General features: G+C 39.8%; 1 protein-coding gene across 2 annotated transcripts in view; it reads left to right on the forward strand.

Moving 5' to 3' along the window:
• Window positions 1–17,240, forward strand: part of LOC135204023 (nudC domain-containing protein 3-like) — a 301,510-nt gene that overhangs the window by 145,719 nt on the left and 138,551 nt on the right. The window lies entirely within an intron of this gene.

Below are 17,240 nucleotides of genomic sequence, written 5' to 3' on the forward strand. Positions count from 1 at the left end.
CCAGCACACGAGAATTCTTGTCCTTGATTTCACGTGCTGTGAGAGAAGGGTCTTTCTTTAGCTGACGATGGATCAGCCTCAAAGTCGTGGTCTTTATCCTGACGAGGCCTCCCAGACCGAGTTTGGGGTAGGGAGGTCGTCAGGTCTCCCTCGTGGTAACGGTTGATCCAGCGATACACAGTTCGCTCAGATAACACCTCTTCTGAGCACAAATATCACGCACTGAGATACCTGCCTTATGCAGATCTATGATAGAGGATATCTCCTCTTTACTAACAAACTTCCTGGGCATCAGGAACGACCAGCACAACACAAAAACGAACAATACCGCGAAGCGCAGGGGGACAAAAAATGAGGGGGGGAAAAAGGGAAAAAACACTTTCGCCACTTAGGAGAGCACTGCGGTTCGACTGAGATGTTTGTTATTGTTGTGAACGAGAGTTGCCAATACATACATTATCTCGCAAGCGCCAGCTGAACTTTCCGCGATCACCACACTAGCTTTATGGGCGGTACTGTCAAAAACCGCGAAAATAATGGCTGGCCGCGTCGAACCAGCTATACTTTCCGCCCGGTACTGTATATATATATATATATATATATATATATATATATTATATATATATATATATAATATATATATATATATATATATATATATATATATATATATATATATATATATATATATATATATATATATATATATATATAGATATATATATATATATATATATATATATATATATAATATATATATATATATATATATATATATATATATATATATATATATATATATATATATATATATATATATATATATATATATATATATATATATTATATATATATATATATATATATATATATATATATATATATATATATATATATATAATATATATATATACTATATGATATATATATATATATATATATATATATATATATATATATATATATATATATATATATATATATATATATATATATATATATATATATATATATATATATATATATATATAATATATATATATATATATATATATAGTATATATATATATATATATATAGATATATATATATATATATTTTTTGCCTTACAGTCATATCCCTACATACGAAAGTCCCTACGTACGAAAAATCCAGGTTGCAAAGGCAAAGACGAAGATTTTTTTGCTTCTGTGTACGAAAATGATTCAGGTCGCGAAAGGTTTTACTGTAAAGTCCGAGATTTGCCCGGGCCGCTGAGAACAATTTTAAAACTCGCACGCCGCCAACTCAGTAGACTCGCCACCATGCTCCTGCTCTCCCATTGGTTCCTGATGCTAGTTACCGTCCTAAGATCCTGCTCTCCTATTGGTCAGCGTCTACCCCATCATGCATCTACGTAAGGGAGTTCCTTGACCATTTCGTTTTGGCAGCGTTACCATACTTACGTGGAATTCGTTCGTTCACGTAGATTTCATTTGTGAACGTAAATTCGTGTTAGTGATTTTGCTTTCTTTATACTGTAATTTACAGTTTTTATCGTGTTGTGTGTGAACGTAATTACGTACTTACATTACTAGCCATGGGTCCCAAGAATGTTGCTGAAGTTCACGGAAAGAAGAGGATGCGTTCTATGGAGACGAAGATGGAGATAATCAAGAAGTATGAGGCTGGCATGTGGTTGAGTGTGATCGCCAAGGAATACAGCCGAAATTCGTTGAGGGATTCAATAATGTGGGCGAAGCTGGTGCAGATTCAGAAACAGTTGACAATCCTGAAACTGTTTCGCAACCAGATCTTGACAAGATCGTTGCACTCCGCAAGTCCATAGGGCTGTTCGTCAATGAGGACGACATCAATGACTTCTCGAGGAGCTTATAACGGATGGCCTGAAGGAGTTGGAGGCCATGCAACATATCGTCGTTCAAGAAGAGTTCTTTAGCAGCGGCGAAGAGGAGGAATTAAGGATATTCTAGCTGCTTTTCATAAAGTGCAAACATTTGTAGAAAAGAGACACCTCGAAAAGGCTTACACAGGTCGTATCCTTGCGCAGTTCGATGATGTTTGCTTGAGTCGTTTCAGGAACATAGTCAAAAGCAGGCAGAAGCAATCTTCCCTGGATAGTTATTTTTTAAAGAGGCCTTTAGTAGTAAGCAAACAGGAAGGTCCAAGTGTTACGAAAAAACAGAAAATTGGAAGTGGTGAAGAAATTGAAATTTTTAAAAACATGTAATGTAAAAAAGTAAAAAAAAATAAATTAAATAATCAGAAAAAGGCAAAAAAAATATAATTTTAAGTTTTTCGTAAAGTTAACCCTTAAAGGACGAAGCGGTATTTTAAAAATCGACTCCTGTATGCCGGTGCCGTTTGCAAGTGAGCGTTGAAGCAGAAAAAATGTTTTTTTTCAAAAAATCACAGCACGCTTAGTTTTCAATATTTAGAGTTCATTTTTGGCCGCATTTTTGTCATTGCCTGAAGTTTAGTATACAACCATCAGAAATGAAAAAAATATCATTATCATATATAATTATTGGGATATATGACAGCGCAAAAAAAATTTCATATATAATTGTATACAAATTGCGCTGTGAGCAAAACGGTCAAAGCTAACGAGATAATTTTTTTTCATTGTATTGTACACTAAATTGCAACCATTTTGGTATGTAACACATTGTAAAACGATCAAAGCAACACAGAGAAAATATTATCACAAAATGATGCATGAATTCGTAATGCGCGGACGTAAAAAAAAGCCGTTTTAAAAAATTCACCATAAATCGAAATATTGTGCTAGAGACTTCCCTTTTTTTTTTTTTTTTTTTTTGTTTGTTGCAAAATGAAGGTAATTGATTGAATATTACTAGACTGTAAGTGTTGTAGCTTACAATTGTAGTTTTCGACCATTTCGGTCGAGTTAAAGTTGACCAAAGGACGAATTTTTTCTATTTATCGTTATTTATATGCAAATATTTTATGTAACGGCTTATTTAAAATGGTGCAAACATTACGACAATCGGACAAAAAAATTTATGAATTTTTCGGAAGAGTTACCGCGCGGACGTAAGGAAAAAGTTTATTTCATATTCACCATAAATCGAAATATTGTGCTAGAGATTTCCAATTTATTTCAAAATAAAGGTAAATGATTGAATATTAGTAGAATGTAATAGTTTTAGCTTACAGTTAAGTTTTTTGACAATTTCGATCGAGTCAAAGTTGACGGAAGGTTGAAATTTATAAGAAAATATTTTAAAACTGATGAAAGCTACAACCATAGGTTGTTTTTGTTGTATTCTACATGAAATTGCACCCATTTTCATATATAAAACTATATGTAATGGCTAATTTAAAATGGTGCAAACATTACGACAATTGGATGAAAAAATTTCTGATTTTTTTCGGAAGAGGTACTGCGCGGACGAAAGGAAAATTTTTTTTTTCATAAATTCACCATAAATCGAAATATTGTGCTAGAGACTTCCAATTTGTTGCAAAATGAAGGTAAATGCTTGAATATTACTAGAATGTAAGAGTTTTGGCTTACAATTGCGTTTTTTTACCATTCCGGTCGAGTCAAATTTGACCCAAGGTTGATATTTTGGGACTTATCGTTATTTATATGAAAATATTTCAAAACTGATAAAAGCTACAACCATGGGTGGTTTTTAGTTGTATTCTACATGAAATTGTACACATTTCCATATATAAAACTTTATGTAACGGCTAATTTAAAATGGTGCAAACATTACGACAATCGGGCGAAAAAATTTCTGATTTTTTTCGGAAGAGTTCCTGAGCGGACGTAAGGAAAAAGTTTTTTCATAAATTCACCATAAATCGAAATATTGTGCTAGAGACTTCCAAATTTGTTGCAAAATTGAAGTTAAATGATTAAATATTACAAGAATATTATAAGAGTTTTAGCTTACAATTGCGTTTTTCGACCATTTCGGTAGAGTCAAATTTGACCGAAGGTTGGAATTTTGGCACTTACCGTTATTTATATGAAAATATTTCAAAACTGTTAAAAGCTACAACCATGAGTTATTTTTAGTTGTATTCTACAGGAAACTGCGCACATTTTCATATATAATACTCCATGTAACGGCTAATATAAAATGGTGCACAAACTCTGTCAAAGTGGCGAAATAATTTCTGAGATGTGTCGCTGATACTTTTTAGTGCGAGAAGGAAGAAATTCGCGCTTGCGCACCTGGGTAACGATTGTAAACAAAACAACACCTTGATCCGTGAGCTCCCAGCATCCCCCAAGGCGTGTGATTCAAAAGTTTTCGCCTAGTAGGCCTATAACTATTTTTCCGCGAATTTAAAAAAAAACTTTTTTATATCGACATACCATACGTCCAATTGGCACCCAACAGACAATTTATATCGACGTTTAATACGTCCAATCGGCATTAAAGGGTTAAGTACTGCCATTTGTTAATGTGTTTCGTAAAGTTTAGTGTTAATGTTTTCTGCCATTTTTTAATGTGCCTTGTAAAGTTAAGCGTTCATGTTTTCTGCCATTTGTCCTCTGTCGCCACTTTCGGACATCACCTCACTCGAAAGGTAAGGTTCCACATTTTACCACATACGTACGTACATGTACGTACAGTATTTCTTGTACCCTCTACACCTAATACACTTTATTTACAGGTACAGTGACGGTTTGGTTAGGTATTGAATGGTCCAAATTGTTGTATTTCATTGTTTTTTGGTCAATTTAGCTTTAATATAAAATTTATTGTGGTGTTTTTGTAGGGCTTGGAACAAATTAGGCAATTTACATGTAAAACATAGTTCTGGATACAAAAAAAATCATGTTACGAAGGCTGCTTCGGAACAGATTAATTTCGTAACCTGAGGCACTACTGTATTAAGAAACGAACAAAGTCTTTTGCTTTATTAATAAATAAAGTTTTTTCGCTTTACTAATAAATACATACTATGGTATGTCTTTGTTTATGTTGACAGTCGTCGTCTGCAGCGCTGATGTGCAGGTGATTTTAAAACAACGCTTAGCGCCATTTTGCATTAAATCAAAATTTGTGTGTTTTTTAAATATTTTTAAATATTTACTAGCTCACATTAAATCGAAAACACGTTAATTAACCCTCTTACGCCGAAGCGGTAAAAAAAAAATTGTCTCCCGTGTGCCGGAGGTGTTTCAGAGTGAGCGCGGAAGCGGAAAAAATATTTTTTTCAAAAAATCACAGCGCGCTTAGTTTTCAAGATTAAGAGTTCATTTTTGGCTCCTTTTTTTGTCATTGGCTGAAGTTTAGTATGCAACCATCAGAAATGAAAAAATTATCATTATCAAATATAAATAATGCAATATATGATGGCGCAAAAACGAAATTTCATATATAATTGTATTCAAATCGCGCTGTGCGCAAAACGGTTAAAGGTAACAAGTTACTTTTTTTTCGTTGTAATGTACACTAAATTGCGATCATTTTGGTATATAACACATTGTAAAACGATAAAAGCAACACGGAGAAAATATTATCACAAAATGATGCATGAATTCGTAACGCGCCGATGTAAAGAAATATTTTTTTCAAAAATTCACCATAAATCTAAATATTGTCCTAGAGACTTCCAATTTCTTTCAAAATGAAGACAAATGATTGAATATTACTATACTGTAAGAGTATTAGCTTACAATTGCAGTTTTCGACCATATCTGACGAGTTAAAGTTGACCGAATGTCAAATTTTTTTTATATATATTTTTTATATGCAATTATTTCGGAAATAAGAAAAGCTACAACCTTCAAATATTTTTCGTTTTATTCTACATGAAATTGCACGCATTTTCATATATAAAACTCTATGAAATGCCTAATATGAAACGGAGCAAATATTCCGAGAACGCGACGTACGCATTTCGGAGATTTGTGGCGGAGAATTCGCGCGCGGAGGGAAGGAAAGATTTTTTTTAAAATTCACCATAAATCTAAATATTTTGCTAGAGACTTCAAATTTATTTCAAGATGAAGAAAATGACTGAATATTACGTAGACTGTAAGAGGGGTTTTAGCTTACAATTGCGTTTTTCGACCATTTCTGTAGAGTCAAAGTTGACCGAACGTGTTTTTTTTTCTATTTATCGTGATTTATATGCAAATATTTGAAAAATGAGAAAAGCTACAACCTTCAATTATTTTTTGTTGTATTCTACATGAAATTGCGCACATTTCCATATATAAAACTTTATGTATCGCCTAATTTAAAATGGTGCAAACATTACCACAATCGCACGTATGATATTTTCGGAATAGTTACCGCGCAGACGTAAAGAAAATGTTATTTTTTTCATAAATTCACCATAAATCGAAATATTGTGCTAGAGACTTCCAATTTGTTAAAAAATTAAGGTAAATGATTAAATATTACTAGAATATAAGATTTTTAGCTTACAATTGCGTTTTTCGACCATTTCGGTAGTCAAGGTTGACCGAAGGTTGAAATTTTGGCAATTATCGTTATTTATTTTTTCATATCTCAAAACTGTTAAAAGCTACAACCATGGGTTGTTTTTAATTGTATTGTGCATGAAATTGCGCACATTTCCATATATAAAACTTTATATAACGACTAATTTTAAAATGGTGCAAACATTACCACAATCGCATGTATGATTTTTTTCGGAAGAGTTACCGTACGGACGTAAGGAAAAAGTTTTTTCATAAATTCACCATAAATCGAAATATTGTGGTAGAGACTTCGAATTAGTTGCAAAATTAAGGTAAATGATTGAATATTACTAAATAAGAGTTTTAGCTTACAATTGCGTTTTTCGACCATTTCTGTAGAGTCAAAGTTGACCGAAGGTTGAAATTTTGGCAATTATTGTTATTTATATGAAAATATCTCAAAACTGATAAAAGCTACAATCATGAGTATTTTATTGTTGTATTCTACATAAAAATGCGCACATTTTCATATATAATACTTCATGTAACGGCTAATTTACAATGGTACAAAAATTATGTCAAAGTGACGAAATAATTTCCGAGATGTGTCACAGATACTTTTTAGTGCGGCAAGAAAGAAATTCGCGCTTGCGCACCTGCGTAACGATTGTAAACAAAACAACACTTTGATCCGTGAACTCCCAGCATCCCCCAAGGTGCGTGATTCAAAAGTTTTAGGCTGGTAGGCCTATAAGTATTTTTCCGCGAATTTAAAAAAAAACTTATGTAAGTCGACGTAAAATACGTCCAGTCGGCACACGGGAGACAAAAAATGTTGACGTAAAATATGTCCAGTCGGCGTAAGAGGGTTAAACATGCGTTAATTGAGAGGTGACTGTACTACATTCAGGTATAAAATTATATCACTGGAGATGATTGCATTTTCCCAGAAAAATAAGTGATAAAATAACTTGTTTTATGCTATTAGTAGTGCTCATCTGTAAGCTCATACAGAAGGTGCTAATTTATATACATTTTGCTTGTTTTCATTGTTATTGATGTCCTTTCACTTAGTTTTCTCTTTTGTTCAGGTAAAACAAAATATTTAGATAATGCAAAAAATAATACTAAGAATTAATTACTTACATAGTACTTTGTTGTCTCTGATTTCTGATATGAATGCAGTGTCTGGCTGCCCATCTTCACAGCATGAAGTCCTATCCAAGACCAAGGTTTAGGACCTCAAAAAAAACCATTGTTAATATATTTTTTGTATAGTACTTTGAAAATAATTTCTAGTTTTTTTTCAAATATTTGTGTAAAATATTAAAGTAGAAGAAAAAAGGGATTTTGACGAAGGAAAAATCTATTTCTGGGCAAAGGCCCATGTCGCCCAGTGAAATATCCTTTCAGTTCATATTTCTAAGGTGAATAATGCTAACATTACCAGAGAAAACTAAAAAGGGGATGTCGGAGCATTCTGACTCGCTCACCCTAAATAAAAAGAGGTGTTGGTATGGTACTGGGGCGAGTGAAACCACTACCACGGGCCTCTTGTCATTTAGATCTCTCCTCCCTAAAATCCCCTTGCTAGAGAGAGCTGGTACACAGCCCGCGCCAACAATTACTACTACTTGCTCATCCACGCCAACACCAGCGCCTCTAGCGGCCATCCTTGAAGTTAGAAGACCAAGCTTGGGCACAAGGGTGGGAAAGAAAAAAGGGGGGGATTTCACTGGGGGACACGGGCCCTTGCCCAGAAATAGATTTTTCCTTCGTCAAAATCCCTTTTCTGGGCTCAGCCCGTGTCGCTTCGTGAAATAGTACCAGAGAATTAGTCACAAGCTTGGGGAAAAGGTAAGAGTATAAGATAATAAGGAAACACGAAAAAATATAAGATGTGCATAATCTAGAGTAAATATTACAAAGTTATCGAATAAATAACTAAACTTATAGTAACTTATGTTAGTCTTAAAATAAGTAACAGGAATTAACAGTATACTTATGCTAACTTACGATAACTTAAAACTAGAATGATACATTATATACAGTTGTGAGTATCCCTAGCATAAAAATAAGGGAAAACATCACGATCTAGCTTTTTGGCAGCTAAGGCTCAGAGCAGGGTAGAGCCTGGTGGCAGGATCACAGGAAAAATGTTAGTGTGGCAGGTAGAAAGGAGATCTGGATCTATGACTAAAACTACTTAGGCAGTGTCAGGGGAAACTGTGTTTCCCGCTGCCACTGCTGGAAATTTAAGAGATTCTAAGGATTTCAGGTAGTGACGTCTGAATACTGTTGGCAACTTCCAGCCTGTATACTTCTTTAGATCATCGAAATTCATGTGTTGGAAATAATTAATTGAGGTGGCTACTGCCCTGATGTCGTGGGCTTTGGGGAATGAATCAGGGTTGGCTTGTTTGATAAAGTATAGGATTTTTTGCCTAATTCCCTTTAAGGAAATAGTGCCACCTTTCTCTCTTATGAATAAGGGACCTGAGGACTTGGAAGATGTCCTGGACAGATAGGCTCGTAAGGTCGTCACTGGACATAGAGAAGGGTCTTGAGGAAGAGGGAGGATCTTCCAAGGAGTCCATCTCATTAAAGGATCCTCATTTTTGGCCAAAAAAACTATGATCTGGGGATAGAAGAACTTCTCCTGATGGAAGAAATTCGATATGGCCAGAGTCTCTAGAGAGAGCCGACAGTTCAGATATCCTGGCTCCTGAAGCCAGGCTTAGCAGAAATAATGTTTTCCTTAGGAGTGGTATATAGCTACATGAATCGTTATCAGTATCTGAAGCCAGCTTGAGAACATCATTTAAGAACCATGAAATTGAGCTAGGTCCCTCTGATGGTCTGAGCCTAGCACAAGCTTTAGGAATAGACGAAAAATAGGAGTCTGTTAAGTCTATCTTAAAGCCAAACTGGAAGATTTTCTTTAAAGCTGACTTATTGGTAGTAATAGTACTAGCTGCTAAACTTTTTTCAAATAAGGATCTGAAGAAGGAGATAGCCAGATTAGTAGTCATGGTTCGAGATTCGTTTCCTCCAGGAAATTTGCTAGCTTTTTAACAGCTGCGTCATACTGACGTAAAGTTGTTTTTCGTTTATCCGATTTTAAGAAAAGGATATTTTGAGGATCAATATTTGCATCGCTTTTAGCCGCGAACTTCATGAAGTTCATAAAGTTAGGGTTTTGAGAATTCCTGAGGAAGCAAACACAGTCCTCATTTCTTCTGGTTGAGATAGTTTGGGATTGGGAATCCGTTGAGGCCGGAGACCCAATTCCAGAAGAAGAGGGAACCAGTTGCTCTTGGGCCAATCCGGGGCTACTAGAGCAACTTGCCCTTTGAAAGACCTGAGTTTGTTCAGGACTTTCAATAGAAGATTCACTGGAGGAAAGATGTATATCTTCTTCCACTGATTCCAATCTATGGACATGGCGTCTGTGGCATAAGCCAGAGGGTCCAGGTTGGGGGCCACATAGCACGGGAGCTTGTGGTTCGATTGTGATGCGAAAAGATCCACCTGGAGGCCTGGGAACTTTTGGCATATCCACTGGAATGAGCGCCTGTCCAGAGACCACTCCGATTCTAGAGGAACTGAGCGCGACAGGGCGTCTGCTATCACGTTCCTTACTCCCACCAGGTGAGTGGAGGATAGATGCCATTTGTATTTGGCTGCTAGTGAAAAAATGGCTATCATGACGTGGTTCACGTGACTTGATTTGGATCCTCCCCTGTTGATGCAGTGTACTACTACTGCACTGTCCAATACCAGCTTGATGTGGGATTTCTTGGCTGGTAGAAGCCTCTTCAATGTGAGGAATACTGCCATAGCTTCTAATACATTTATGTGAAGCTGGCGGAACTGAGGTGACCAAGTCCCTTGTACTTTCTTGAATTGGGAGTATCCTCCCCACCCGCTTAGAGAAGTGTCCGTGTGGATAACCAACGCCGGAGGGGGAAATTGAAGAGGGATCGACTTGGATAGGTTCTTGACCTCCGTCCAGGGGCGGAGTTGTTTGCAGAGAATTGGCGGGATGGCTGACAACTTGTCTCGAGATTTGTTGTTTGCTCTTGAGCGCCAGACCCGGTTTATATCTTTCAGCTTTGCCTTCAGCAGAACATCTGTAACTGATGCAAACTGGAGAGAGCCTAGGATTCTTTCCTGGTTTCTCCTTGATGTTAATTTGCATTTGAGGAATTGCCTTGTTGCCTTGGCTATTTCCTTCCCATTGAATGCCGAGCCATTGAAAGCAGAAGTTGGGCGTTAGCCTGGACTTGGTCTTGTTTATTTGGAACCCCAGATGTTCCAGAAACTGTATTACTTTGACCGTAGCTTTGTGGCATTCTTCGACGGTTGTTGCCCAAATGAGCCAAGCGTACAGATACGCTACTACCATTATTCCCTGGGATCTTAGTTGTTGAACTACTGATTCCACTATCTTTGTGAATACCCTGGGGGCCACATTCAACCCGAAGGGCATCACTTTGAAGGAGAATGCCTGGTTTCCCAGTCTGAAGCCTAGGTACGGGCGGAAGTGTCTTGCAACTGTAAGATCGATAGAGGTAGTGACGGCCCCACGGGGAAGTAAGGTCCGCACCTGCGAGATAGTCAGCATTTTTTTGAACTTGTCGCAACGAATGAATAAGTTTAGACGGGACACGTCTAAGATTATTCTTCGTTTGGTTGAGCCTTTCTTTGGCACGCTGAACAAGCGTCCTTGAAACTTTAAATGCTTGACTCTTGATACTACCCCTTTCTGAAGGAGTTCTTGTGCATACTCCGTCAATTCCTTTGTTGGTTTTTGAAGGAAGGTCTTGCATGGGGGAAGACCTTTGGTCCAACTCCATCCCAGTCCCTTGGACACAATACTTTGTGCCCAATTGCTGAATCCCCATCTGTGGCGATAGAGGAACAGTCTCCCTCCTACCTGAGGGTTCTCACTAACTTGGGGCAGGGCGTGATCCACGTCCTCCCCGGAAGTGTTTGCCTCTGCTAGGTGCTCTTCCGCCACCTCTTTGGCAAAATGCACCTCTAGCCCTACTTCCTCTTCCAAACCTATTAAAGGCTTGGAACGCCTGACCTTCAAAGACTGGGTTGAAGGCCGGAGATACTGCGTATGAGGTAGAGTGCTGATTCTGTGAAGTCAGTAGGAGTATTGGCTGGGACTGGTTCTTAGAGTTGGAAGGTTGTACCATCTGGGACATCGGCACAGCTTGCACCACCTGTTGCTGTTGAGCAGCCTGGAAAGGTGGGAACTTCCTAGGCTTTTTCAGCTTCTTTGAAGCGGAGGAAGTAGGTTCGGGCTTCCTCTTAGTTGACAGGCCCCATCGGACCTTAAGGCTCTGGTTAAGCCTTGTTGCTTCGTGCTGGACCTCGTTAGCCACAGTCTCTGGAAAGAGGTCGGCACCCCAGATTGAAGACGCAAGTAGTTTATTAGGCTCATGACGAATAGTCGCCTCTTGCAGTACATGCTTCCTGCAGTTTGCTATGGCAAAGTCGTACAGATCACACTGGACGGTGTGTGTGTGTGCTTTGGCCAAAAGCTTAAATAGAGGTTCCGTCCCGTACGTCACCGCCGCAACCTCCGTCATCACTAGGGCATTTAAGGTCCTCCCTAACGTAGTCCTAGCATCAAATTCTGCTTGGATGAGGTTATCAGAAAGCCTAGGAAGTCTCTCGCCAAATTGTGCTATTGCACAATCTGGCTTGAGCTTCCCTACTGTGAAAGTAGCTGGGAGATCCGCCCAAAGGTCTTCGGTTCCTGGAAGGAGAAGTGATGTTGGCTCCATCTCCCTAAGTTGGGGCATAGGCTCGTCTTTCATGGCGGCCTGTAGAGTCAACTCTGCTAGCTTTGTGGTGAAAGGGATAGGTGTTTCTCCCTCTGCCACAAAGATAGTAAAGGGACTTTTGAAAGCCTGAAGCCTGGTGTTAACACAGTCCCAATCTTCCAGGCTCCTGAGCCACTCCCTTTGGGCTTGATCCCGGCTATAAATGACCGTTTCTTTCGGGATCCTATCCTCCCTTCTCATTGCCGCCTCTGTCAGACGGGCATAGCCAATAAATGGTGGTTGGAGGTTGGCGGGGTGAAACTCGAAGTCTTCTAATCTTCGAGTACCACAATCTGGCAACGTCAACATGCCGTCTTTAAAGGGGGCATATGATGAAACCCTCCATGGGTTATTCGTCGAGAAGGGAGGAAGGGAATCATAGTCTGGCATGGGTTGCGCCGCCATACTGGACTGTGGGAGAACTGCTGCGGGATTCTCCCTGAGGCCCGCCATCAGATTCTCTTGGTTTGTCAGTCTTTCCGAAATGCTTCGGATCGACTGACCTGACTCCTCGAACGAGGTGGAGATGTGCGAAAACATCTGCTCGAACTTGTCGTTAACTAGGTTTCCGACCAAGTTCCCTATTTGCTGCATTATATTTGCAGTAAATGCCTTGGTATCAAAGGAACTAGGGTCCTTGATAACCATAGGAGTCTTGGGACGTGTCCCGGTAGAAGTTGAAGGCTCAGGCTCCGTAGAGGTTCAGACCTTATCCTTCGAGGACTTGCCCTTGGACCCTTTCAAATGTGAAGTAGAAGAGGCCTTCGACTTCTCTGCTCCGGGGTGGTGAGCAGGAGACTTATGAGATGCGGAAGACGTGGTCTTCTTAGACGACGTCTTCTCGAGGGTCTTCAACTCCCGCTTCCCTTTCACCTTGGGATAGCTGAAGTGGATTTCGGCCTAACCGAAATTTCACTCTCCGAAAAGCCTTGGAAAGAAGTAGAAGAGAAATTAAGGGAAGAAGATCCAGAAGGACCCAAGGAAAGCCCTTGAGCCTCCAACAAACCTACCTCAACTAACAAGTTACATGAGTCACCTACCGCCATTGGCTCTAAATTCAGGTCCAAAGTAGCCACATCGACTGCGAGCTCAGGATTGCCTTGGGCCGCCAACGCTTGCGCCACTTACTGCTGAATGGAGGAGATGAAAGGGGCCGCCGCTGCCGGGTTGACGTATCCAGTTGATTTCCCGCCCGGGAAGAGGCGGACAGCCATACTCTTGTCCAGGATGTATGGCTGCCCCTTAGTCACGTTCTTCCTGAACCCGCCGACCCAGGCCCTCAGGGTTGCTGACGCGGCGTCTTTCACGGCGGTAGCCTGGAAGAGAGGGTCATTGTAATCCTTACAATGAAGCCCCAAAGTTATATGATTAAATGTCTAAAACTAAATATTGTTTATATCTCTTATATGACTGTTTGAATAATCAGTTATAAGCAATGTATTCCGGTAAATACTTACGCCAGAGGAAAACGCAGGAGGAAAACTACTCCACCAGATCATAACATATAGAGCAGGCTTCGTGGTGCCATACCGTTATGTCACCATAGCGGATGGCGCAGGGGGCGTGGGTCCGGCAGACCTCGTGGCCACAGGGGTCCTGCAATATAGCATTGCAGCCGGATTCCTGGCAATTGGTAGCCTGTAAGTGAACAGATGCATGAGTATCGGCGGTTACTAACAGGACTAGCCCGTTAAGAGATATAATACTCCGCTATATGCCGGAGTGAAAAAATTTTTGGTATTAGCCCTCTCTTGTTCTCCTGTAGAGATATGTCTGTGAAGCTTGGTATACTAGTTAGTTTCTGGAGCACCGGAGTAAGGAGTTCCACCAAACTAGCTACCAGTCTATACGCCTGGGTGAGGAGTACAAGGACGGCGGAGGAACATGAGAGGGTTAATCCAGAAAAGACATAACAAGGATAGGTGGAGCGTAGCTCCGCCGTATAAAAATTTCGCAGGCAGGAGGAGAACCCGGTTGGTGAGCGGGCACTCCGCCGGCTTAGCGGAATATACAACATAATGATAACACCAAATGATAATAATAGGAACAAAAAAGGGATTTTGACGTAGGAAAAATCTATTTCTGGGCGAGGAAGCCGTGTCGCCCAGTGAAATATGTCTGCTTTAGCACTATTTCTAGTAAAATATTGCTATAATACCAGAGAACTGCTAAATTGGACATGTCAGAAGCTTCTGACTCGCTCACCTATATAAAAGGTGTCGGTATAAAACTGGGGCGAGTGTTAAACACTACCACAGCAACCCCTCCAATTAGCCTTTTCCTCATCAAAAGACCCTAAATACGGGGAGCCGACCCACAGGTCACACCTAGCTACCCCGTTGAAGGCGTCTGTGACGTCATACTTTTCGATAGCCATATCGTGTTCGTACGTTCGAATATAGTTATTTGTTCTTTTATTTTTATTCTTGGTTACGGATCGTCAATCTACCTCTTCACCCAAGTTAAGTACTGGTTCTGCCCTTTTTCAATATTTAGAGAGTGAATTTGCCTTTCGTTTTGCCTTTATTTAGGATTTTATTAGGCGTCACTTATTGAATTGTACCGATTTCGAGTGGTCTTCCTCTCTGCTTGTAACATGTGATATTTCAGTACATATATTTATTTATTTCTTGGGTGGCAGTTTTTAGTCGATCCTATTTTCGTTTATGTTTTTTAATATAAATAGATGCATGTAGTGGTGCTACTCTCCGTCACCCCCCTAGAAGAACTGGCGGGGCCAGCTGAGCCCGCCGCTGGCGCGGTGGGTAGGCAGGGGGGTGACCGGGGTAGGAGAGAGCTAAGGAGGGACCTGAGGAAGTCCGAGTACAAGCAAGCGAGGTGGCCAACCCAACCCGAGCGTACAAGAGACCCCCTCATGGAACCTGGGGTGAGAACGGTATGAAGAGCCAGACTCAGGACCCCCCCCCGGTGACTCCCGTATCCTCTCTGGGGAGAGAGGAGGAGGGGAGGAGAGCCCTGATGGTTGCCGCCGTGGCAACCGTGAGCGAGCGCGACCTGCCTTCCCACCCACGTAGGGGAGAGGGAAGCAGGGAGGGGGACTGAGCTGATGGCTCATGGCGATCGTCTGGCCCACCGCGAACGTGGTAGGAACACGCGGACGGATAGACCAGGCGAACTGAGATAGCCTAGGCTAGCACAAACCGTCTCCTACATGCGATATAAATAAAACATGGTTATCAAAATAGAAAGGAAGGGAATCATGAGACAAAGGGAAAGCAACGTCCTAGAGAAGCTAGGCTAAGCTACCTGGAAGGTAGGAAGCCCAACTACTCGGGAGCTGGCCTCTGCCGATATGTAGAAACGGAGGGCGACGGCCAGGGTGGTAGGACTAAAAAAGAGAGAGAGGGGCATACGACTCCACATTCCTAACATACCTAGACAAAGGCACATGCATGCATGAACACTGAGCTAAGACATAAAGGCATAGGATTCCCATAAAAGTAAAATACAAATAGCACATCTTGCACCACATGTAGAAATAAGCATAAATACTGCGCAAACATAGCTACAACGGTATGGGAGACTGAAGGAGCTAGAAATGAATCACACGAGGCGAGCCGGTATGGCGAGCCTGAAGCCATGTCTCAGGAGGCACCGTAATAATACCTAAAAACAGCGGTAAAACGGGTCCTAACTGGCTAAAATTACGTGAAACACTTAGGCAGTACTTAACTTAGCTGCGGCAATGGCTTGAAGTTCCATAGTACAGAATAAAATCCCAAAATGGAAGCACAAAAGCACTGTGATAGAAAACACGTGTGTGCACGATGCTGCTAACAGAAAGGATGTTCGCTAGAGGCGCTGGTGTTGGAGTGGGTGAGCAAGTAGTAGTAGTTGCTGGCGCAGGCTGTGTACCAGCTCTCTCTAGCAAGGGGATTTTGTGGAGGAGAGATCTAAATGACAAGAGGCCCGTGGTAGTGGTTTCACTCGCCCCAGTACGATACTGACACCCTCTTTTTATTTAGGGTGAGCGAGTCAGAATGCTCTGACATCCCCTTTTTAGTTTTCTCTGGTAATGTTTTAGCATTATTTACCTTAGAAATATGAGCTGAAATGATATTTCACGAAGCGACACGGGCTGAGCCCAGAAATGAAGTATTTTGCAAGGTTGGAAAAAAGAAAGATTGATTTTGTTCCCTTATGTAGCATTAGAAAAATAAAAGGCACAGAAGATTATTTTCTGTATAGTTTACTTATCGGGTCTGTCAGACCCACCTCTACTTGTGGTGAATAAGTGGCTGAGCTTTACCTGAGGAGGTTAAGTAACTAATGCAGGTTGACTTATAAAGTATACCAGAATTACTATGTAGTATTTTTTGGTTTCATAATTGCTACAGGTTTGGAATATATACTATATTGTTTGCAGTTAATATTAAAATTTATGAGCAGTGACACTTATATACACTGGGACCAAGTGAAAATGAAAGGGAGCTCTCATTCACTGTGAAAGTAACTGCCTTTGATTTTATGTCATTTTAATCTACCTAATATCTTCATTAAATATTTGAAATGGTTGTTTGGTTCTAATGTTAAAGAATGTTTCTCTAGTTATCTCAACATATTTTCTTGCAAGTGTAATTAGTTAAAATTCATTACGTACTAGTAAATTGTAAGAATTTACAATGTTAAGTTTCTAGCTTGAGGAACATGAACAGGTAAGTAAAAGGCTTGTACCTATGAAATATTAAAATTGTTGTAAAATGTGTAAGGTTGAATCAACTACCTTGGAACCCTGAATTAATTGAATCATTTGTTTTTTATGAAACAGTTTAATGGAAAACTTAGTCTGATACTTAGGACTTTCAGTTGAGTTTAGTACAGTATAGTTGTCTTCATAAATCTCAGTTCACATCACACAAGATAATGAGACATTTGGCAGCTCTGCAGTTAAAAGGTAGTGTATTGTCTTAAGCAAACAAGAAACTCTGGACAGTTGTTGAGTATGCAAAAATATACCAGAA

Source organism: Macrobrachium nipponense, chromosome 44 (assembly GCF_015104395.2).
Source record: "Macrobrachium nipponense isolate FS-2020 chromosome 44, ASM1510439v2, whole genome shotgun sequence".
NCBI lineage: Eukaryota > Metazoa > Arthropoda > Malacostraca > Decapoda > Palaemonidae > Macrobrachium > Macrobrachium nipponense.